This window comes from Manis pentadactyla, chromosome 1 (assembly GCF_030020395.1).
Source record: "Manis pentadactyla isolate mManPen7 chromosome 1, mManPen7.hap1, whole genome shotgun sequence".
NCBI classification, from domain to species: domain Eukaryota; kingdom Metazoa; phylum Chordata; class Mammalia; order Pholidota; family Manidae; genus Manis; species Manis pentadactyla.
The window spans coordinates 223,078,623-223,102,207 of NC_080019.1; positions in this window are offsets into that span (position 1 = coordinate 223,078,623).

Sequence of the window (23,585 nt, forward strand, 5' to 3'; positions counted from 1 at the left end):
TTTGGGTGTGGCAATTTGGGAGAAGTGCTGAAGCCCCTCTGCAATCTGGGGAATGTCTAGGAGGCAAGATGTTTCATTTTTCAAGTAAAAGGGGAAAAACAGTACTACGACTCTGCAACCTAAATATGAAATGCCATGGACGATTTCTATATGGGCATAGAAGTCACTGGCAAATGTAACATAAGGTAGTGCGTTACATCCACATTATATCCACAGTGTTTACTGACATTTTCCCACCCTCCTTCCTGTCGGTTCTCTATAAAGTGGGCTTGAACTCACCTGCCAATTTGGGTCTAGCGAGGATATTTAGGAGCCATAGTTGTCAACTCACAAAAAGGTATTTCTGTCCGTAGCACATGTTGGATAAAGGATGACTAATTATAGCATAAAAGTATTGGGAAAGGGAATTGACAGCAAGAGACCATAAGCCTGCAGAGGCTCAAAAAGTAAAATAAAATCCATAAAATTTGAAAATCCCTTATAGTACCCAGCAGACCTAGATGTAAACATCATGCTTTTACATAACAAATAACTTACAATACATGAGCACTCCAAGAACTTTTCTAAGGCTGTACTTGAATTAGAACATCACATACACACACACACACACACACACACACAGATATGGGGCTTTGCCCAATACCACAAAAGCCTCAAGAAGCCAAAACATGAAGCTCTCAAAAGGCACCTTCTTTAATAATAACTACATTCACCAGACTGGCCTATGGGTTGAATAGAATTTCCCCAGGAGGACTTCTTCTCTTATAAATTGCCCACATCTGGCTTATTTCCCTGTAATATTTTTTCTGACATTAGGCCCAGCCAGGCTTTAAAAAATCCCAAAACTCTCTCCACTCTCCATTCCACAACCATTTACCATTATTGTCAAGGAAACAACATCAGCTTTGGCTGTGTGTATGAGAAAGGAGAGAGAAGAAAAAGAGAGAGAGAGAGAGAGAGAGAGAGACCCAGCACCCTTGGCTATTTGGTGTTTTCTGCAAGTGGGTATGTATGTATGTAGGCATAGTGGGTGTGTGTTTGCTTTCTGGTTTTGTTTGCCTGAACTACATCTCCAAGAGCATGGTTCTTAAAGGCTCTTGGCGGCAGGTATATCTAGTCACTTACTCAAGGGTGCATTTAATTATATCCTTCTTCCCGATTTTGCTAACAGACGCAAGTAGCCCAGAAAGAAAACAAAAGCAAACAAACAAACAAAGGGCTGCCTTTGCTCACTCCCTTGCTGGTGGTAGGTGGCCAAGCGGTAGTGAGGAGATACAAGCAGAAATTGCTGGGAGGAGCTTTCCAGCAAAGCAGGATCACAGGGTAAGAGATCCGCTGAAACACCCACTCCCTGTGCCGCTCCCGCCTTCCTGCCTGGGATGCGGACGGTGCTGGAGTGGGAGAAGGAAGCCTGGACCACGAGAAGGCGGAGGCGGACGGGCTCCCTGGCGGCCCTTCGGAGCCACTGTGTGAGCACTGGATTGTCGATGTCTAGACTTCTAATTACATGAGAAAAAGAAAAGCCCTACGTGGTTTAAGCCATTGCTTTTGATGTTTCTGTCACTTCCTGCCAAAAGTCATTCCTAGCCAATATATAACTTTATTCCTGCTATTTTGAACAGTGCCTGGCATGTGGTAGACATTCAACAGTTATAAAAGAGAGAGAGGAGGGCCCTTTAAGGCCATTCGTGATTAGGTCCTAATAGGTAGATGTTGGCATTTGTAGATACAAATTAATCATACATACATATATAATCTCTGAGTATTGTAAATCAATTGACAAACAGAGGAGACAAATAGGGATTTTTTAAATGACCTTTCATTCATTCATCTGATATTTACTGAACTTCTACTACACACTAAATGCCATGTGAAGTATTGGGGATAAAGCAACAGCATAACAGACGATCCCTGCCCACGTGGTACCTCTATGTTGTGGGGGCAGAAAGGCAATAAACAACATATAGGTAGATGGTAGCTGGGGCAGGGAGGGTACAATTTAAAGGTGATCAGAAAAGAGCTCCCCAAGGAGTCTTTTGAGCGTAGAGCCTAAAGAGTCACATGGAGTGTCAGGGAGGCATGTGCTATAGGCAGGGGAAACAGGCACACGGGCCTGCAGAGGATGCTTTCAGGTCTTCCCATACACCTCAGCCTTTACCATTTTTGTGCCAGCCTGACATCAAAGGTCAAATTACCAGCATCCACATCCTTTTTGCCTGAGGGCTTTTGCTGGGCACTGGAACCTGCTCTGCCCACACACACAACAGGCTGGCAGTGCTACAATGAATGCTAACTGGGGACAGGAGAGAGGCACTATATAAATGCCCCAGTCCCTGTGCCTTTCAGGAGGGCTAATGCTGAGATACTTATTCTACAATGCCCCCTCAAACTTTGCCAGTGCAATTGAGATCCATAGCCCAGAGTGGTAGTTAACTTAGTGGCACACCTTAATTAGCAGACTTCCCTTTCCTATAACCCTTCCCAATGTTCTGGGGGTATTGCCTTCACTTTCCAAACAAATGATTGACAGTCAAATCCTTGTCTCCAAGTCTGCTCCTGGGGGGATACACACCTAGAAGTTTGGCCACGTAAGGAGCCAGTATTGTTGTAGCTGTGTTGGAGAGGGAGTGATAAGAAAGTAAGCCAGAGAGTAACGTAAGGTCATGTGGCACAAGGCCTGTAGGATGCTGAAGATTTCTTCTTTTACCCCAAGTGAGATGGGTGCCATTGGAGGCTTTAGGGTAGAGGAGGGACATGTTCTGACTTATGTTTTAAATGACCACTCTATTCTGCTGTGTTGAGATAATGCTGGGAGTATGGAAACAGGAAATTATTACAGCTAACAGATAATAGAAGATGAAAGCTTGGACCAGAGTAGTACCTCTGTGGCTGTTGAAGCTAGAGCAAAGCACACTGCCTAGACACAGTGCCAAAATGATCTTCCTGTTCCCCCTCACACCAGAGGAATTTTTCTTCCAACTAGAGCAGTTGGAAAATTCAAACCTCCCAGCAGTGGACAGAGTCAGCATTCAGTAAATTACACACACCTGTGTTTGAGCCCTGCCTCCGTCACTTACTAGTAACATAGCTTTGCATAAGGTATCATTTCTTCAGAGCTAAAAATATTACCTACCCTATAGGGCTGCTGTGAAAATCAAATTAAAAGGGAGAATGTTTGTAAATTGCTGAGTGCAATGTTTGGACCAATAAATTACAGCTTTGATATTATCTTTCTAATTACCATATTTCATCAAATATAAGACACTATTATTAGATGGTGCATTGTAATTTATCTACCTCTAAGGAGGAATAAAAAAATGCAACCAATTAAACTATGATACTAGGCCTTAATGACAGTCCTGTATGACACATGAGTAAGATATATCAGCTTCTGGCTGTTCTGAAATTTCTTCATCCATTTCAAGGAATTTGGCCATTTCGCCTTCCTTCAGCTGCATGGCTTGCTGTGTGATGGGAAATGGTTTTGCACGTATCTGAGAAACAGCATGAGTCAAGTGTGATTGGCAGCTTCATCTCCTTGAGGCTATCTGTCTTCTTAGCTTCCTGCCACAAACATTTAGAAAAATCACTGTATTCCTCCCTTGACAAATATCTGCTTCAATAACATCATATTGCATGCTGCTACTCTGATTCTGCATCCACTAAAACTGTGGCTCTTATAACTTTTTATTTTAATGCCAAAATACTGTGTACTGTTTCATGAAGCATATCAAATATCAATTAAACCCAATGTGTGTAGTTCCAACAACATGCAAAATGTTGAGCCAACAATTGTGAATACATATGACCAAGTCAACAGCTTCACAAGCAAGAACAACTGCATCGTTACCCAACAGAAACACACACACGTGTGCACCAAAACTCATGTACTAAAATGGTTAGAGTAATCCTATTCCTAAGGACCCCAAACTGGAAACTTCCCGAATAACCATCAATGGCTAAATGAATAAATTTTGCTGTGTGCATATTACAGAATACACAAAAGTGAGAATGAATAAACCAGTATAAACAACACTGCACATAAATCTCACAGACATAACACAGGGAAAAAGAAGCCAGAATCAAAACATGATTCCTTTTATATGAAATCCAAGAACAAGCAAAACACATCCGTGCTGTCGAAGTCAGTGGAGTTATAACCTGGGGAGCAGTGAATACTAACTGGATTTGGACAAGACAGGAATATCTAGGTTCTGGGGATGTTCTGTTTTTGGAGCTAGGAGCTGTCTACCTGGATATGAATGGTTTATGAAAGTGAGAATTCACTGAACGGTACACTTATGAGTTGTGTTTTTCTGTAAGATTTACAGTTTACAAAAGTTTAAAATATTGAAGCTCTAGATTATACACACACACTCACACATATGCACACAAACACAGGTATGCATATATCAGTACAAAACAGACATTTTTTATTAGGCCAAAAAACTGATGCTTAAATAAACGATGACTTCCCATGCCATTTATCACAAAATTTTATTTATTAAACTTTATGCCAAATAAAAGAGTAAACACTTGACTCATTCCTTGCCTTTTCCATGTAGTTGCAATCAGAAATAACATGTTATTGAGTAACACATAATTTCTTTGCAGAGTTTTATTTTCATTCTTTATCAAGGTCAATTCTCACGAAACCTGTCCTCACCCTAAACACACAACCAACCATACTTTGTGCTGAAGTTTGCTCCTCATTTATTGTCTTCAGTGCCAGGCTTTCTCAGATGAAGAGGACTCCTGTGGGTGCAAAACACTGCAGCAATGCAGGAAGAAACAACCACTTGGCCTGGAGAAGTCTGCAAAGCATTTCCCAAGAAGTGTGTGGAACAGAGGTGTCCCACAGAAGGATCCGCAGTTCACGAGGTCAGGGCTCAATGATGAGATGGAATGAGTGCGGTGAGCTAGAGAGAATGCCCACGCTCCAGTGGGATTTTCTTTCTTCAGAGCACTAGTAAAGTTGTCTCTTCTTATTTATGCTGCAAGTTACCAAACTTCTGGTCATTTCACCCCACTTCTGTAACAGCCCCAGGGGCTGACACGACTGACATCTTCTCTCCAGGAGTGCCCATCCCATTCTTCCTGCACGACAATGGGTAACTTCTCTCATTTGTTCTCACATGCTTGGCTGCAAGATTCAGTTCCCATCTCTCCTCAATGTATATATTAGTTTGTCCACCAGCTGGACCTCCAGCTACCCCAAGTGGATAGAAAGTATCACCCAGCCCAGCCCACATTCTGCACCCACAAATCATGAGATGTAATAAAATGTTGGTGTTTTATGTTACTGTGTTTTGGTGAAGTTCGTTATACAGCAATAGCTCCCTGGAACAAGTGACATTTCATGCAAATGATGCATAATTAAAGGAAACACTGAATTTGTCAATTTGTCAATTTGAGGAAAGACAGAGAAATGTATTAGCCCCATGGGAATTACAGAATTAGACAAGGCAAATGAACCTGAGAGAAACGAAAGGACCAACTTTAACTTTAAAGTTTGGGGGTTCCAGGGCTTCATCCTTGTCCTCTTCTGTCTTCCACATATTCACTCCCTTGGTGATTTCTTTTAATTGCTTGGCTTTTAATATTATGTCTATGCCAATAACTCCCAAATCGTATCTCTAGCCCAGACCTTTCTCTGGAACTCCGGACTCACTTTTTAGCTACCTACTCAGTTCCTCCTCTTGGATCTCTAAGGGAAAAGGATGGGCCAACAACACAGGCAGACCCAACTGCTGCTCCTCCAGGCTACCATGACCTACCTGTTCCACATGCAATATTCCCTGTCTCAGCACATTTCAACTTCCTCTATCCAGCTGCTCTGGCCAAAAACCCTGGGCTCCTTGCTTCCTCTTTTTGCTGCACTTTCCGTATCCTACCACTGGCAGATCCTGTTGGCTCTAGTATCGAAAGGTATCCACGGTCTGTTTCTTTTATGTGATGGTCAGTCAGGGGTGGCCACAAGAAGAGACACAGGAGATAGTTGGGAAAACAAGGTCCTATGTATTCACAGGTCCTAGAAGCAGAAGGCCTGGCGTGCTGGGGGTTGGGAACCACGTGAGGAACACCAGGTTTTGGTCAGGAAAAAGACAGGAAATCTAGGCCAGAGCCGTTACTAGGGTTTCTGCAGGAATGGCAAAGCTGGGCAGGGTAAATAGTTCAGGGCTGGCTGGTTTGAATGATTTTGAGTTCAAGCTATACGGGTGGTCCCTATTTGCCTGGTACCTGGCCCTGGAATGACGGTTAAGGGAGAGGAATGTTGCCTCCTGGGTGTGTGGGCAGATCGAGGAGGCATGGCTCTGTATTGGTTAGTTTGCTATTCAAAGGCATGCTGAACCCTTTACTATGCCTAAGAATTAGCTAGTTGCAGGGGAGGTAGTCTCTCTTCCCAGCCAGAAAGGTTTTCCTAAAATGCCAAAACATCATATCATAGAGAAAATAAAAATATAAACCATGTAATCCAGAATCCAATAACTTCTAAGACTTCTGACAATATTCTGGTGCAAGTTATCACTGTCTCTTACCTGGATTAAGCCAAGGCTTGCAGCCCCTGAGGGATGGATGCCCCTCTAGACAAAGGGGAGCTGAGCAGGGAACAACAGCCTCAACGCAGTGACATCACCCAGAGCTGCACCTTCGCCCAGGTTACCTGGCTCTCCACATTAAAGTGCTTTGCCTTAAAGAACATGCACTCATTCATTCAACAAACCTATCATGAGCACCTGCTCCAGGCCCTGCACTGTACCAAGCAGTGGACACAGGAGTGAGCAAGGCGATTGAGATTCATGGAGCCAATCTATATGCCATCTCATATTCTAGAGGGGCCAGTAACCAGCCTGGAGTCAGTAGCATCCAGACTGATTCCTTTGCCTTATCCAAGCACGAGTCAGAATCATTTTAGATCCTTCCTTTTCACTTTATATATTCAATTGGTCTCCAATGGACTAGGAAAATACAGATACGTGCATATGCGCATATGTAATGTATTTGCGTGTATGTGTGTGAACATATATGTTTGTGTGTATGTGAGCATATAAACACTTTTCTGCTTTTTTTCCTTTTTCTACTGCCCCCTAAAAGTTCAAGGGACTCAAGGCACATTCTGGCCTAGGCCACCATCTTTTCCTCTCTCTTCATCTACTTTCTTCTCTACCAGATCTCACCCAGTACAATGGCTTTAAATCCACCTACTTAATTGTGGGTAACTCTTGGTAAAAGAAAAGGAAAAAACAGTGAGGGAATTGCTCAGTACTCTGTATTGGCAGTGAAGAAGGATACCAGTTCAGATTTCACTTGAGGACACAATCATAGAAGTACAACCTTGGTGAATTTACAGCAGAGATTAAAAAGCCTTTATCCAAAGGAAAGACTCCACAAAGAACAAGTGGCCCAGGGTGTGAAATTGATTATCCCATCTTTTTCTGTTACATAGAGACATTTCTCATTGGAAGAATTAAGAATATGAATGTGCCCCCCTGGCCCACACATAAGATCAGGCTCTCCAGCCCCGCTGGGCTTCTGTGAAGTTAAATTAAAAAAAGAAGAAAAGAAGAAAAAAAACCTCTAAATATTTGTAAGGCTAAGGCCGCTATTTTGAACCTGGACTCTCTTGCCTCTGGGAGACAAGTGCCAGTGTCTGGAGACATCTGTTACTACTGGAGGGGAACTGCTACTGGCATCTAATGGTAGAGGCCAGGGATGCTGCCAACCGTCCTACGTTTTGAGGTGGTTTGCTACACAGAAGAGATGATTAGAACTGTTTCTTATCTTTAAAAAGAGAAGATGGGAAAAACCATGATATCTTCAATTCCTTTTAGCCTCAGAATCCTTGATCTAAACAAAATCCTACCTAGAAGTACAATATATATTTATCTGTGAAGAGTATTTTTGGATGCAAATGACAAAAATTAGACGGTAGTATGCTCCTTTCCTCACATGGCAGGAATTCTGGAGCCAGATGGTCGCTGGACTCGGTTCAGTGGCTCTCTGAGGTCAGAGTCAATGTTTCTGTGATCCAGGCATTCCCATCATGCTTATGGTCACGCGGTCACAAGATAACTGAGGTAGTGGCGGATGTGAGACTGGCACTGAAGGGAGAGGGGAGGAAGAGAGGGAAGGTCAGTGCCAGTCACTATGTCTCTCTTTAATAAGGAAGTCAACGTTTCACAACACTGTCAACATCAGGGACTTCTCATGGTTCATGGGCCAATACTGTGTCACGTATCAGTCCTGGCTGTGAGCAAGACTGAGAGATTGAGAGGCAGGATTCGCATGAATGATGCTAATCATACTCCATAGCTTGACGGTGGGTCTGCTGCCACTGCACACGAAAGCAGAGTGTAGGAAGGAGCAAGTGGCAGTTGAGCACTGAGCAATACATAGCTTGTGAAATGCTATGAAATGCACAAAAATGGGGCTGATCTGACTGAATTAGGAGAGGAAGGGCTTGGTTCCTGGCAACTCTGCCTCCCTTTCCTTGGTATTTCCTCTGCAGTGAGACTCCAAGCTCCAAGAACAGCCTAGGACTCCAGAAAGCCAAGTTTAAAAAACACTTGAGTGTAGCTTGACAGCTCTTCCCACTTTAACTTTCCAGAATCCTGGAAGAACCTGTGTATTTGATGAACCCTAAGGAGACCTGTGTGGCTAGACTGGGGACAGGCAGAGGAACCAAGTGAAGAAGAGTGATCAGAGACAAGTGGGCATGTACCCATTTGTCCACAACTGCCTACTTCTCAAACCTCACCTTCCCTGTGACCCTTTCCAGAGGACTCACTTTGGTTTCACTTTTGTGTTCCTTGAGGGTCAAGAACTGGAAAGATCCAACCCAAGGACGCTGATTCTGGAACCCAACAGCTTTATAAAAAGCAGGCTTGCTAGAGGGCATCTATGGACGAATCTTCCTAACACTCTTTATTTTTCCTTCAAATTTGGAGATGGCTCTGGCTATGACCAGAGGAATCACTATCTTTGCAGCTAAGACTTGCTAAACCAAGAAAATATGACACTTTCACTTTATGGGACACACACTGCATCTGTAATACGTCTATCCGGAGGTGGAGGGGTACGGAGCCAGTGCAGTGATACAAGATCCAAAATATTCAGGAAGAGCCCTAATGTTCCTAGTTCCACAGCTGCAGAATTTATGGGGTAAGCCCTTGGTTTTTGTTAGAAACCAATGAACAGACTTTATAACTGCCAGATCACCCTAGGCCAGTTGTAAACAAATCGATTAATGATGTCTGCCAGTAATTAGCAATTCCACTACACTATTGCCCTAATGCATGCTGTTAACAAGAAGGAGCAGTTTGGGGGTTTTCTTTGTAAAGTAAAATAAAGGATGGAATTTGAATGTTAGATGGGACCCTTTGAGCCTGAGCATCAGAAGGCTTCAATGGACAAGCAGGCTCCTTCAGTGTGCAGGTGAGATCTGGAAGCTCTGCTGGGTGTTCAACCACCACCAAGCACTATTTATAAGGCCTCCTAACAAGACACTGCAAAATAAACTTGAGGTAACCACACGTGCCCTTTGACGTGAGAACTATAACAACCTTTAAAGGGCATTTAACTTGATAGTAGTATAATCTGTAACAAACCAGTAACGGAAGGACTGACACCATGGGCACCACTCTTTGCCTTGCGTCATGCCTCATGATGACTGCCATGACCCCTTTACAGAAATGACGGTTCACTAAAACCCTGCAAATGTCAACAGATGAAACAATAGTGAGCCACACAATGGAATGATGATGATGATGACGACAATGATGACAATGACAGTGGCCGTGACAGCTTCTGCCACTGACTCAATTCTCATTATGTGCCAGGAGTGTGATATTTTATCTCTTTTAGTGCTCACACCATCCCTGTGAGGTACATCCGAGTATAGTAACAGATACTATTAAAACTATAGATGCTATTATAATCCCCAGTATGAAGAACATAAAACTAACAGTCTAAGTAACATGCCGAAGGCCATTAAGATATTTAATTCTAGTAGAAGAAGTGAGCTTAACCACTGAGCATTCTGCCTCTTAAATAGCATTTATGCCAATGTAATCAGATTTCTGTTTTTAAAGACTCTTTAAAAACCGAGGTAGATGATGGTGTGGGGGATCACAGGGAGAACAGTGTATCACAGAGAAGGGACATAGTGGATCTCTGGCAACTTGCTGCAATGAAGGACAGTGACTGCATTGGGGTGTGGGTGGGGACTTGATAATATGGGTAAATGTAGTAACCACATTGTTTTTTCATGTGAAACCTTCATAATAAGAGTGTATATCAATCATACCTTAATAAAAAATTAAAAAAAAAACTGAGGTAGATGTTTGAAAATCTGCTGAGCCTGCTTCTCATTGGAGAGGGGATCTTTTGGTTATGTTTTAATTTGGTTATGTATCTAAATTCACAGACTGACAATAGGCAAACATGTCAAGTTTAAAAACAACCTAAAGTATATACTGACTTAGTTGGCTAGCAGTCTATGTTCATTGCAATATTTGTAAGGGTTAGTTGGTGAACGCCTGTTTTCCAGGGGAAAAAAACATGGAGTTTAAACTCAACAAACTACAGGTAATCACACACAAATCTCTTTTGGGCAGAAAGAGGAAGGGGCGAGGAAGGGAGGTAGGGAGGGATAACCTCCTACCGCATCCTAATCGGCATCCATGGGGAGAGAGCAGGAAGAGGAAATCTTGCTCTAGGTTTCTGAGATGCCTGACAAAAACATTTCTATTATTAGAATTCTTGGTCAAAATTAAAGGGAAACTCCCTTTTCTCTACCAGCCTCTGATCAATTAGTTCATTTTGTAAGGTTCTCAGCAACAAGCTTGGGACTTTAAGAGACGGACTTCAGTTAGAAAAGTTTTCAATGAAATCCCTCTTATTTTCCACTTAAAAATGCCATTAAGTCATGTACTGGAACACAGATCTTGTACACATTGTCAGATTCTCCTAACTTCCCTTCTCTCTCCTGGTTAGTGCCTTATTCACATGGGCCATTCCCTACTTCCGGGGCAGGGGATCTCCTTGCTAGCAGTGGCCAGGGGGTTGGATTATACAGGAGGAAGAGGGGAGAATTAGCTCCCAATTAGACCAATGGGAAATGGGAGCTGGGAAGGATAGGACCACATAAACTCCCCTTCCCTTCCCTCTTCCATTAGTTACTTCCAGGTACACTTCTGCCTTATGATTTGTGCAGGAAAGTACTATATACAAAGCAAGTAAGCTTAATGAGTGGTCCATATGTCTGCTCTTCATAACTGGTTCATAATACAGTTTCTCTTTGCCTGGCTTCTCTTTTACCCACCATCACCTCCCTGGGTTGAACCTCCCAAAAAAAGGTTTTAGTGTTCTCACAAGCCTGCACAGCTTGAGACCAAACCCTTCGAGCTGGGTGTGGCTATTTCACCAAGTTCTTGCCAATGAGAAATGAGCAGAAGTGGGAAGTGCAAACCCTAAGTCAGTCCCTTAAAAACAATTGACCATACACCTCCCTCCCCGCTGTCTTCCTCTCTCTTTCCATCACCCCATTCCCCACTGACTAGAAAACAGCAACAACTGGAACAATTTTGGAGGCTACAAATCAATGATGGCTGAGCTGCCATGCCAGTACTAGAGTGCTCATCGCTGGGTTTTTAAGTGAAGGAGAAATAAACTTATATATTGAAAATGAAAATGGAACTCCAGCCAAAACCAATAATAATAAGATACTATCTGCACTTTGTTGGCGCTATCTTCTGGAGAGCTCTCTTCCCTTAAACTATCCTAAACATCTGGACTGAACTAATGGTGTTACTCTGATTTAGGAAGGTAGATACATCTGAAAATAAATGTTTCCATGGTCAAGCATCAAGGCCATAACTTAGAGCCAGCTTTTCCCCCTGCAGGGTGACCTTCCTTTATGTCTGAGATGATCAACACCATGACACCAAAATGCAGGCAGTAATTTTTGGAACCTTGAGTAGTTGGTTTCCTTTATTCTCAAATAAAAATTTAACAAAGAAAGCATGCTTAAATTATCATGATATAGGGAAAGACAGAAAGACTTAAGAAGCTCTCAGGCTTCCATTCATTTCCCCTGGTAAAAATTAGTAAATGAATTCTCAGGAATGGAATAGCCTCTGCCTGGCAGTGTCACGGCCTTTTGAATTCAACTCTTTTAACATCAAAGAATGGCCACTGCAGAGCAAAGGGTCAAGGTTTCAGCCTGCTAAAGCAGGATCAACCAGAAGTCCTCTGGTAAAATATAAACCTAAGGACAATGTATCTGGAGGCACAGATTAGAGGGATTATGAAGGTATTAGTAGAGTAAAAAAAACCTTCCTTTGATCAGCAGTTCTACTAGGAATTCACCTTAGGAAATTACTAAACAGTCAGGATTACTATCAAGTGATGTTTATGGAAGGATTGTCCACATTAATGTAATACTACAAAAACCCAAAATAACAAAAGATAATTACTAACATGGTTTTGCAAATTCTGGTATATCCACACAATTTAACACTAGGTTTGATAAAGTATTATATGACGATAAAGGTTTGTATTCACTGACATGAAGAAGTCCATGAAAGCTTGGAGCTTTTTAAAAGCAAGTTTGTAAATACATTAAGATGGTATGTATATTCTAGAACAGTAGTTCTCAAAATGTGGTCCTTGGACCAACAAGGTCAACATCACTTGGGAAAATGCAAATTCCTGACCCTACCCCAGACCTACTGAATCAGAAACTTTTGTAGTGGATTCCAGGAGACTGCTTTTTTTTTTTAAATTTATTTAAGTATCACTGATATACAATCTTATGCTGGTTTCAAGTGTACAATACAGTGGTTCAACAGTTGCCTGTGTTATTAAATGCTACCTCCTCTAGTGTGGTTATCTATGAATGTAGGAAGATGTTACAGAATCATTACCTATATTCTCCATGCTGTATTACTGTCCCCATGACCAACTTCTATCGTGATTGCAAATTACTGTCCCTTTATCACCCTCAGCCTCCCCCAAAACCCACCCCAACCCCTCCTCCTCAGTAACAACTGATCACTTCTCGGTGTCTGAGTCTACTGCTATCTTGTTCCTCCTGCTTTGCCTTGTTCTTATACTCCACAAATAAGTGAAATCATATGGTATTTGTCTTTCTCCACCTGGCTTATTTCACTGAGTATAATACCCTCTATATCCATCCATGTTGCTTCAAGTGGTAGGATTTGTCTTCTTCTTATGGCTGAGTAGTATTCCATTGTGTGTATGTACCACATCTTCTTTATTCATTCATCTACTGATGGACACTTGGGTTGCTTCCATTTCTTGGCTATTGTAAATAGTGCTGCGATAAACATAGGGGTGCATCTGTCTTTTCAAACTGGGGATTTTGTTTTCTTCGGGAAAATTCCTAGAAGTGGAGTTACTGGATTGGATGGTTTTTCTATTTTTAGTTGTTTGTTTTTAACCATTTTCCACAGTGGTTGCACCAATTTACATTCCCACCAACAGTGTAGGAGGGTTCCCATTTCTCTGCAGACTTGCCAACATTTGTTATATTTTGTTTTTTGGATGATGGTCATTCTGACTGGTGTGAGGTGGTATCTCATTGTGGTTTTGATTTGCATTTCCCTGATGATTAGTTCTTTTCATGTGCCTGTTGGCCATTTGTATTTATTCCTTGGAGAAATGTCTGTTCAGGTCCTCTGCCCATTTTTTAATTTGGTTGTTTGTTTTCTGGGTGTTGAGGTATATGAGTTCTTCACATATTTTGGATGTTAACCCTTTATAAGATGAGTCATTTACAAATATATATAGGATGCCTTTTGGTTCTGCTGATGGTGCCCTTCCCAGTTGCCTGTTTTAATAAGCCTTTCAGGTGATTCTAATGCACACTAAACTGAGGACCACTGATCTAGAACAGAGAAGAGGACACCATACCTACTTATAAAGGATGTGTAAGAACACTGTTTCCCCTCTGCTATTCTAATTCACCCCAATACCAGCATTATTAGTTACAGTGTCCAGTAAAAGAAAAACCCAGTCCAAGTGGTCTTACATGATAAATGAATGCATCATGCATTACCTCACATAAACTCGGGTATGGCAGTTTCCAGGACATATATTTAAGGTTCCTTCTCCATTTCCTATGGCTCTTTCATGTATGGGCTTCATTTCCAACCTGGTAGTCAGATGACTCATGTAGTTGCCCATATTATATCCAGACACATCACCTCCAGAAACAAAAAGGGACCATTTCTTCTGGAATCTCCCTCCCAACAGTAAGGAAAATTTTTCTCCTCTCCTTCAGTACACCTTTCCTCATTCCTCATTGGCTGGACCTGGGTCACATGCCCATTCTTCAACTAATTACTGATGAAAGGAACAAGAAAACCATGATTAGCTTAGACTACTCAGGACTTTCCCCTGAGCTGGTCTTGCTTTACCAGACAAATAGCCTTTACAATTATAAGTGTGGTACTTGCAAATGAAAAGACAAATAAACTTATGGAATAGAATAAAAAGTCCAAAAAGACACTCAAGTATATATAAAATCTTAGCATATCATAAAGATGTCATCTCAAATCACTAGGGCAAAAGATAGATGGTGCTGACATAATTGGAGAGCCAATTATAAAAGATAAAAACTAAATGCATACTTCACACCATACACAAGAATAACTCCAAATGGACTGGACAGCCAAATGGAAAATGGGAAAATCAAACTATTCAGGAACTAGATGGAATCTTGGGTGAATTCCTCAACTTTAGTGTAAGGAAAGGCTTTCTAACAATGACTCAAAAACCCATAGGCAACGAAGACTGATAAATCTGACTATATAAATATTTAACATTTTTCATGATGGAAAAACACCATAAACAAAGTCAGACAACTGACAAACCAGAAGAAAATGTATGTAACATGTACTACAGACAGACTGATACCTCCAACACAAAGAACATTTAAAAACTGGCCAAAATTCTAACAAAAGAAAGGGAAAGACACACAAATGGACGTATACATAACAAATACACATGTATAAACATACAATGGCCCTTAAACTTACAAAAAGATATTCAAACTACCTCCTGATGAGGCAAATCAAACAATATTTAGATACCTATTCTTACTTGCCAACTTATAAAAATTAAAAATGATGACAACTCATTCTGTCATAAGGCTGTAGGGAAACAGGCCTTCTCACACATCGCTGGTGGGAATGCACATTGGTGCAAACCCTATGAAAGGAATTTGGAATTATCTAACCAAGATACATTCACAGTTAGCTTTTGACCCAGCAATCCCCTTTCTAGGAACTTATACCGAAGATACACTTCTAACAATATAGAAAACACACTTGCACAAGTTACTTACTAGGGCACTATTTGTAACTGCAGAATACTGGAAACAGCCTACAGGCCACACATAGGGGAGTGGTTGAAAGAGGAGGGTACACTCACACAACAGAGTGCTGCACTGATGTAAAGAATAATAATAAAACAAGAAGAAGAAAGAGGAAAAGTCTCAATGAACTGATAAAAACTGATTTCCAGAGTATGTTTTCGGTGAAAAAAGTGAAGAACAAAAGAGTAGCTATAGTATGCCACCTTTCTTGTAAGGAAGAAGGGGATCTAAGAAAATAGGCATGTGTCTGCTCACAAGTATGAAAAGAAACATAGAAAAGGTAAAATGGAACTAATGAAAATGGTGCCCTGCCAGAGATGGGTGGGAATGGGATGGAAAGGATGGGGATAGGAGTGACACTTGTGAACACAGTTCGGGATTTTAGAACCATAGTCAGGTCGTGCATTCTCAAAATATAAATACTCACTGAAATGAACCAGGTGGTGTGGGGAACCCAACAGAATACAAACAGTAGCAAATGAATGTGTGTTATACATGAGTAACAGAATGATGGTGGTGAGGGGTGCAACAACTTTTTTAAAAAGTAACTTTGGAAAATGGTATTTTCCCTGTATGTGTAACACTAAAAAATTATTTTAAACAGGAACATGGGCTCACAATTCTTAAGTTATCTTATATGTATTCAAAGTTTGACCAAGTTAGTGAATGTATTCTAGAAGAGATATAGATTTCTCACTATCAGAGAAAAGAGTTACAAATAAGGAAAGAAGGAAGACTAGAATAAACCCTGGGGTGTTGAGTTGGCATGAAAGTTGGATTCACATTATCAGTGTGAAGCCATGGGTGTACACATACACACAGTTACACAAAGAAGTAAAAACAGATGTAGACATATGTCTGTGTGTGCATGTGTGTGCACACACACACATATATATGTGTGTTTCCCAGTGTGTTCTGCTGAGAGGATCCAGAAGCAATGAAAACAACGATGTTCCTGTGGCAATAAGCATATATAATTCCCAGATGGTGGTCTCTATACCATTTCCCAATAAAAGGAACCAGGACTTAAAGAGATGGTTGATTCAGGGACAGGAGCAAGAAATGCACAAGATGAGCTTGGAAATCTTTCTGTGGTTCCAGAAGGTAACAAAATGTTCAAAAACATAATAGGGCACATTTAAAGGGCACAGGGTCCAATATGAAGGCCAAAGCTAGGACAATTTGAACAACAAAATACTGACAATAATGATTTATAGCATATAGAATAAATCTCCCTGCATACAGACTGATATTAATAAATGACCAAAGAAGTAGAAGAGAAGGGACAGTTCTTCCTTACAGAAGAACTCCAGTTCATAAATGTAGAAGGAATGATTAAAAATAGAAAACTACCTTTTGGAAAACAGGAATAACAGATGCTAAAATTAGTGGGTAAATGTATGTTTCGGTCTCAAAATATCTCTTAACAGGACATTAGTTAATGAGAAAAGAGAAATACTAACTTTACAGTTGAGAAAGATGGCAGTTTCCATCTTCATTATATGATCAAGACTAGTATCACTAATAATGATGAGAGACATTGTGCTTCTAGATCTCCAGAGAGAAAGTGCTCAGAAGGACTGCACCCTTATTTCTGTGGCATTCTTACCAAAAATGCATTACGTGAATTTAATCATGACGAAGCATCACACAAATTTAACCTAAGGGGCATTATAGAAAATAATAGACCAGTCTCTTAAAATGTCATGAAAGACAGATGAATTGTCCCAGAAGAGGGTACGCTGAAGAGATACCACAGCAGGATACAATGTGTGAACCTCGTTTGGATCCTGGACCAGAAAAAAAATGTTAGTGGAAACACTGTGATAGGTTTATAGGATAGTCAGCAGTACTAAATCAATGTGCATTTCTGGGCTTTAATAATCGGCTCACATTGGGAAATATGTGAACACTTGGGAAAAGTGGCTGAAGGGTAGGCAGGAGTTCTTGTCCTACTTTTGCAACTTTTTCTAAGCTGAGGTTATTTCAGAATGTAAAGTTAACAAAAAGCATCAAAGAATATCAGTTCCCCAACTGGGAGGGCCTTGAAATATTCAACCTGGGATTGAACATGGAAACCTGGGGTGCTGGAAATATTCTCTGTCTTGATCTAGGTTGGAGTACATGGTTGTGTACATATTTAAATTTCACTGAACAGTATGCTTAAGATTTATGCACTTTTGTTGTAGGTATGCTATTCCTCATTTAAAAAAACAAAAATGTTTAAAGAAAGAACCAGATCAACTTTGACCAAGTAAAATTGATGATCAAGCTCGGTGATTGGCACTGGGCCTGGCTCCTAATAAGAGTCCAGAAATGTACTATTTATCATTACAGTGCTATCAATGAACCTACTAAGTCCCCAGGAGAGACATCAGATGTGAAATGTACAGCTCAATTCAGCATTTCAACGGTGTTTATAATTGGCAGGCACTATGTGAAGTGATTTTTAAGTTCATTGATTTTTCATCACAGGACAGTGAATGAGGTTTTAGAGTCCACTTCCCCACCTCTTTTAACAGGAGGAAACCGTGTCTCTGAGAAGTAAGAAGACAGTGATGTCCCGGGCAGAAACTGGCGAGCAGAACTCCAAAGCCAGACGTGTCTGCTTCGCAGTCCAGGGTGTCTCCTGCTACCTGGCACTGCCTGAAACAGGAATATGTTGACTTGTGTTTTTAAAAAATGATTTTCAAGTCATTTTATAGTTACAGTTGCTAAAACCTGGACGATGGTCATGATTTTTAGATGGACTCTATCCAACAAAAGGCCTAATTAAAGAAAAGTTTGGACTTGTAGCCCTTTATAAAGAAATGTGTCTTCAAATATATGGAAACAATCTTCAAGTTTAGCTTTTTATCAGCATGATTTATTTTTCTTCTTTTGCTAACTTTTGGACTTCATTAACTTTCCCTTGAATGTAAGTTGAACGCCTATCACTAATCAAAAGAAAATGATACAACAGGTTCAGACAGATTCATTGTCAAGTCAATGGACAATGACTAAGTAATTCCTTCACAAAGTGCTTCTTTGTATCTCTTTGGCACACATACTAGAGACTGCTCTACTGCACCTCAAACATCTCTTACTCCAATTAGTCCAGGAATTCTGACATCATCTCAGTCTAACCACAGGGTTTAGCAGTCTTCTTTGTTGTCAATACAATCTGATGTTTAAGACTTCAGACCTTGCAGGGGAACGGTAGTACAGCATGGAGATAGTCAATGATTCTGTAACATCTTTCTGTGTTGATAGATAGTAACCGCACTAGAGGGGCGAAGATTTAGTAACACGGGTAACTGCTGAGTCACACTGTCTTGTACATTTGAAACCAACATAAGATTGTATATCAAGGATACTTGAATTAAAAAAAAAACAGGCTACAGACCTTAAAACCTGATACATCTGGGTCAGGTCCTGGCTTTATCAGTGGTATCGCCTTGGGCAAATTACTTAATCACCCAGAAGTCCAGTTTCCTTATTGTTAAAATAGGATTACTACCACTACCACCACCAGCTACTGTCCTTGGGTTGCAGAAGGGGTAAATGAAGTAAAGCATGTAAAATGCTTTGTATATTCTTCAGCATGTAACATTAACTTTTATTATTGTCTGGCTCTCATCAAGCTGACTGACTGTTCATAGCTCAAGTGTGCACTCCAGGCATTGTATTGAGGACCTACTACGCACACAGCACTCTGAAGGATAAAAAGACGAATGCTTCCAGTATATCAAAGTGAAATAATTTAACTTTGCAACTCATTCTGAAGATATTTAATGGGCCTCTGCAACATTCCATCCATTGTATCGGGTATGGGGGAAGCAAGTGGCTAACAAAGTTCTCAAGCTCCTAAAGCTTATTATATTCTATTGGGAAGAAACAGAAAATGACCAAGGAAACAAAGACAGAAGATGATTCCAACTGGTACAGAAACTAAAGCAGGTTTCTGTGTTGGAGAGTGCCTGAGGGAGCCGCCGGTTGATTTTGCAAAGCCTCCTGCTCCTTGTCCTTTCTGCCCTGACCTTTCTGATTGCTCAACTGCCAACAGAACCAGAGTAGCCACACTGGACATTAACGCGGAAGTGGGAGAAGCAACAGGAAGGGCTTCAGTCCTAGCTGCTGTGCTACACCAGCTCCCGTGTCTAAGCTACTGTTATTTTGTGTTTTTGTCACTCATGGCCCCACGTGATCGTAACTAAGTTACTTATTCTCTTCTGATGTCATCTCTGCTTCCAACCTTATCAACTATGGAAGTCCAAAATAAATTCAGAATTTGATTGATAAAAGTAGAAAGAACACCAGCAACTACGAACTAGTAACAACGTAGACTTATTTTCTACATATATTTTCTAACGTTTACTGAGTACTGATTTGTGAAACATCACTCCTCGTCCTTTATCTGTTAACTGTACAGATTATCTACCTCAAGCTTCACTGGAAAGAAAAACAAACCTAATCCCAGCGGTAAAGCAGCTTCTTAGAAGAAGCGACTCAGCCAAGATCTAAACCCAGGTATGAGCAAGCCCCAAATCCAAATTTCTACAGCCTCCCCTCTATTACCTCTCAGACCAGCAGGAAAGTGGCAAAAGTAGTTGAAACAGACGAGGAATATGACAGAGGGAAGTATTTTAAAAGTGGCTCACAAATAAAAGGAGACAGGAGCAAGCAGAATGATGAAAATAAGTAATTGGTGCAAGACCCACCTCCACGGTCCTCTTGGCATCTAGTTCTGACTTTGTGGCTGGAAGCAATCTGATTTGCCAGTTCTTCTAACCTGAAGGCACCATCCAGAGCAGGATTCCCTACTTAACGAAGAACGCACCCACGCTTTGCTCTAGGAAAAGCTTAGCTATGGCTCTCTTGCCAGGTCCTGCCCACTGTGTGTTTGTTTGTTTGTTTTTAATAAAGTTTTATTGGCACAAATCCACTCCCATGTATTTGTACACTGGCTATGGCTGCTTTGGCACTGCAATGGCGGAGGTGAGTAGTTGTGACAGAGACAGTAAAAGCCTTAAATATTTACTATTTGGTCCTTCACAGGAAAGTCAGCCAACCCGTGCTCCATGATGCACATGTGGCTGCAGTTCATAGATCTTCCTAGTTGTACCACATCAGGCTGAAGCACTGGGAACAGCGCTAAAAATCCATTTCCAGGACTTTCTCCACTTCCGAACGTACACATTCAAGGGAAATGCTGGGCTTCTGTGTCCTAACAGAAAACCTTAATTAAATGCTCAGGAAACCAAAACCCATTTGGACTTCTCTCCTGGGTGTGAGACATCAATGGGCACCAAGAGACACCTCCTGAATCTTGGTAGCACACACCCTCGTGCACGCCTGCTACCTTGCGGAAACATATGACTATAGCTTTAATTAACTTTAAGTCCACTGGATTCACAGTTTATCCAGTTACAGTAAACTAGAGTGAAAGAAAATGGGGAAACTTGCCTTAAGGAAGATGACTTTTAGAACGCATTTGGCAAATACAGTGAGAAAGGGCATCTTGGCTGTATTTTGGACCTGGCAGAAAGCTTCAGTGATGACATTATTCAATGAGTAATGTAATGCTCTCACACACTTATTCTCAGAGGGGAGAACCTGGGGTTTTAATCATTTGGTAAGGCACTTGCATTGGATCTTGCAGATTTGTCAATTGCCGTAAATGAACCACAGTTTTATAACTTTTTTTTTCTCTTTTGGAGCCAGCTCTATTTTTCATCCACAGCACAAGCAACTTTAAACAGAGAGGACAGCTGGGAAGGGAAATCATCCTTCCCAAGAACTCCTGAGCTCCAGGAGCTGCTGGTCTAGCTGTTTGAGAAAGAAAGTAGGTGAGGGACTTGAGACACCACCTATGACCCAGGTTTCCCTGGCACCTCCTTTACAACAGCAGAGGCAGAAGGAACTGCCATATTTTAACATTGTTCTGGTCTCCTGACAGGAAGCCACTCTTGGGCAAGTTTGACTACTGTGCTTGGTTCACAGTGGCCACACACACTGATGCCTGACTTGGTGTGATCCTTTTCCTGTGTAATTCCAGCCACTTGTCATTTCTGTTTCTTCTTGGCTTGAGTTACACTGTGGCAAGGCTTTCCTGGGAGGGTGTACAATCAATCTCCCTGTGGATTATTCAGTCGGCAGATTATGAAAGATATGTTTCTACTCCCAGCTGGACTTCCACATGCTACCCAGCATGCGCTCAGAGAAACCCTTCTCTGTCATCTGTGTGCTTGGGAAATGAAAGCCAGTTTCAATTAGTTAGCTCTGATTTTCACCTAAGCAAAATGGTAATAGTGTGGGTGATTAAGAGGAAAGACTTTAGGGGGCAGACAATCTTGGATCTGGACATCAGTTTTGCCTCTTACTGGCTGTGTGGCCTACCATTAGTTACTTAACTGTTCTGAACGTTGGTCTTCTCATTTTTTTAATGGGATGGCAGTACTCAACTCCCAGGCTTCCTTTCAGGATTAAACGAGCACACATATAATGAGGATTTAGGTCAGCTTCTTAGAATGAATGTTCATGAATGAAAGTAAAAGTTTCCACCTTGAAATTGTGAAGAAAAAATATCAACAAAGCAACAGAAATATGAGCAAGAAACATTCACAGACAGTCCACAGTAAAATAAACATAATGGTTCTTACCCATATGAAAAGATGTTTGGCCTCACTTAGAACAGGAAAAATGCAAGTCAAAACTATACAAGGGTATCATTTTTCACCTATCAAGTTGGCAAAAATCCAGTTCAAAATGTTTACAACATGTTCTGTAATAAATAGCAGAATTAGACACTCTCATACATTGCCAGCAAGAGTATAAAATGCTACAACTCTTTGGGGAGATCACTGGCAATCCCTATCAAAATTATAAATGCATTTACCTTTTTCTTCAGCAATTTCACTCCTGAGAATTATTTCTAAAGCTCTACTTAAGCCAGCATGAAGTTGACAGATAAACCTTATTACTAATTACAGAGCTGTGTGCATGCCTGAGCAAGAGTCTAGAAATATCTAAGTGTCCATCTAGTGAGAAGTGGATAAATAAACCATGGTATTTCCACACAACATGACACAGCTGTGAAAAAGAGAATGAAGTTCTCCATGTCTATGGACATCAGGAAAACAGTTAAACAGGCCGGATGCAAAACCATCTAGATAGTATCCTAATTTCTATGCAAAAAGGGGGGAAAGAACATTTGTTTATACCTGCACAGAAGTAAACAGCAGAAGGCTACACAAGAAATTAATAAGAGTGGCTATGCATGTATAGGAAGCTGAAGGTGGGAAACTGTATTGGTGAGGTCAGGAGTTAGAGTAAGACTTTGTTTGATTTCAATTTTATTTTTGAACCATGCGAATATATGACCAACTCTAATAATATAATCAAAATAAAGAAAATAATTAATTTTCTAAAGTGAATAATGACTTCCAAAATCAATCAGAACCCATATTTGAATTCTGTCATTTTGAATATATTTACAGCCTGTGCTAGGTTTTAAACCATTAAAACAGGGCATGAAGCACTGCAGCCTAGGTGGCCAGCCATGTGTCCTACTCTCAGTCAAGGAGTTAAATGCATACTTTTTACTGAACCAATGAATAAATGAATGAGCTCATTGCTTTCAAGTGCAGAGAGAATGATCATTAGCTGACTCTATCAAAAGCTATCAAAGAACCAAGGGATGACATGAGAACAATGAAGTTTTCATTTTAAAATGGGAAGTAGAAAGTAGATCACTAAAGTGAGCTCAAAGACCTAAAAGGGAAAAAAAGAAAACCATACATAAATGTATTCCTTCTCTGAACTCTATGGAATACTTTAATCCACCTTCCTTTGGGGAATTTACATTTGAAACTGAAACCCAAATGCATGAGCAGTGCTCTCTGAACAGACTGGGAAAGAGGCACTTAACGTGCCTTGGTCATGTTAAACCTAATGAGGGAATGGTTAGGTCAAAGAGCATGTTTCTCCATTGGACTTCCAACTTTTTCCTCATCACTGATCCCTTAGGAAGGATGGAGGAAGGATGTCCTAGACAGGTACCTGATAAAATGACTTCTATGCCAAGAAACCAATACAAATTTGTTCATCTGTGTTTTTACATCCTGGATCCACAATAATTTACACAAAAATGCCATCTCCCTTACTTCAGGGTGCCTGATTTATAGAGTGGGCATCTGTTTCATAT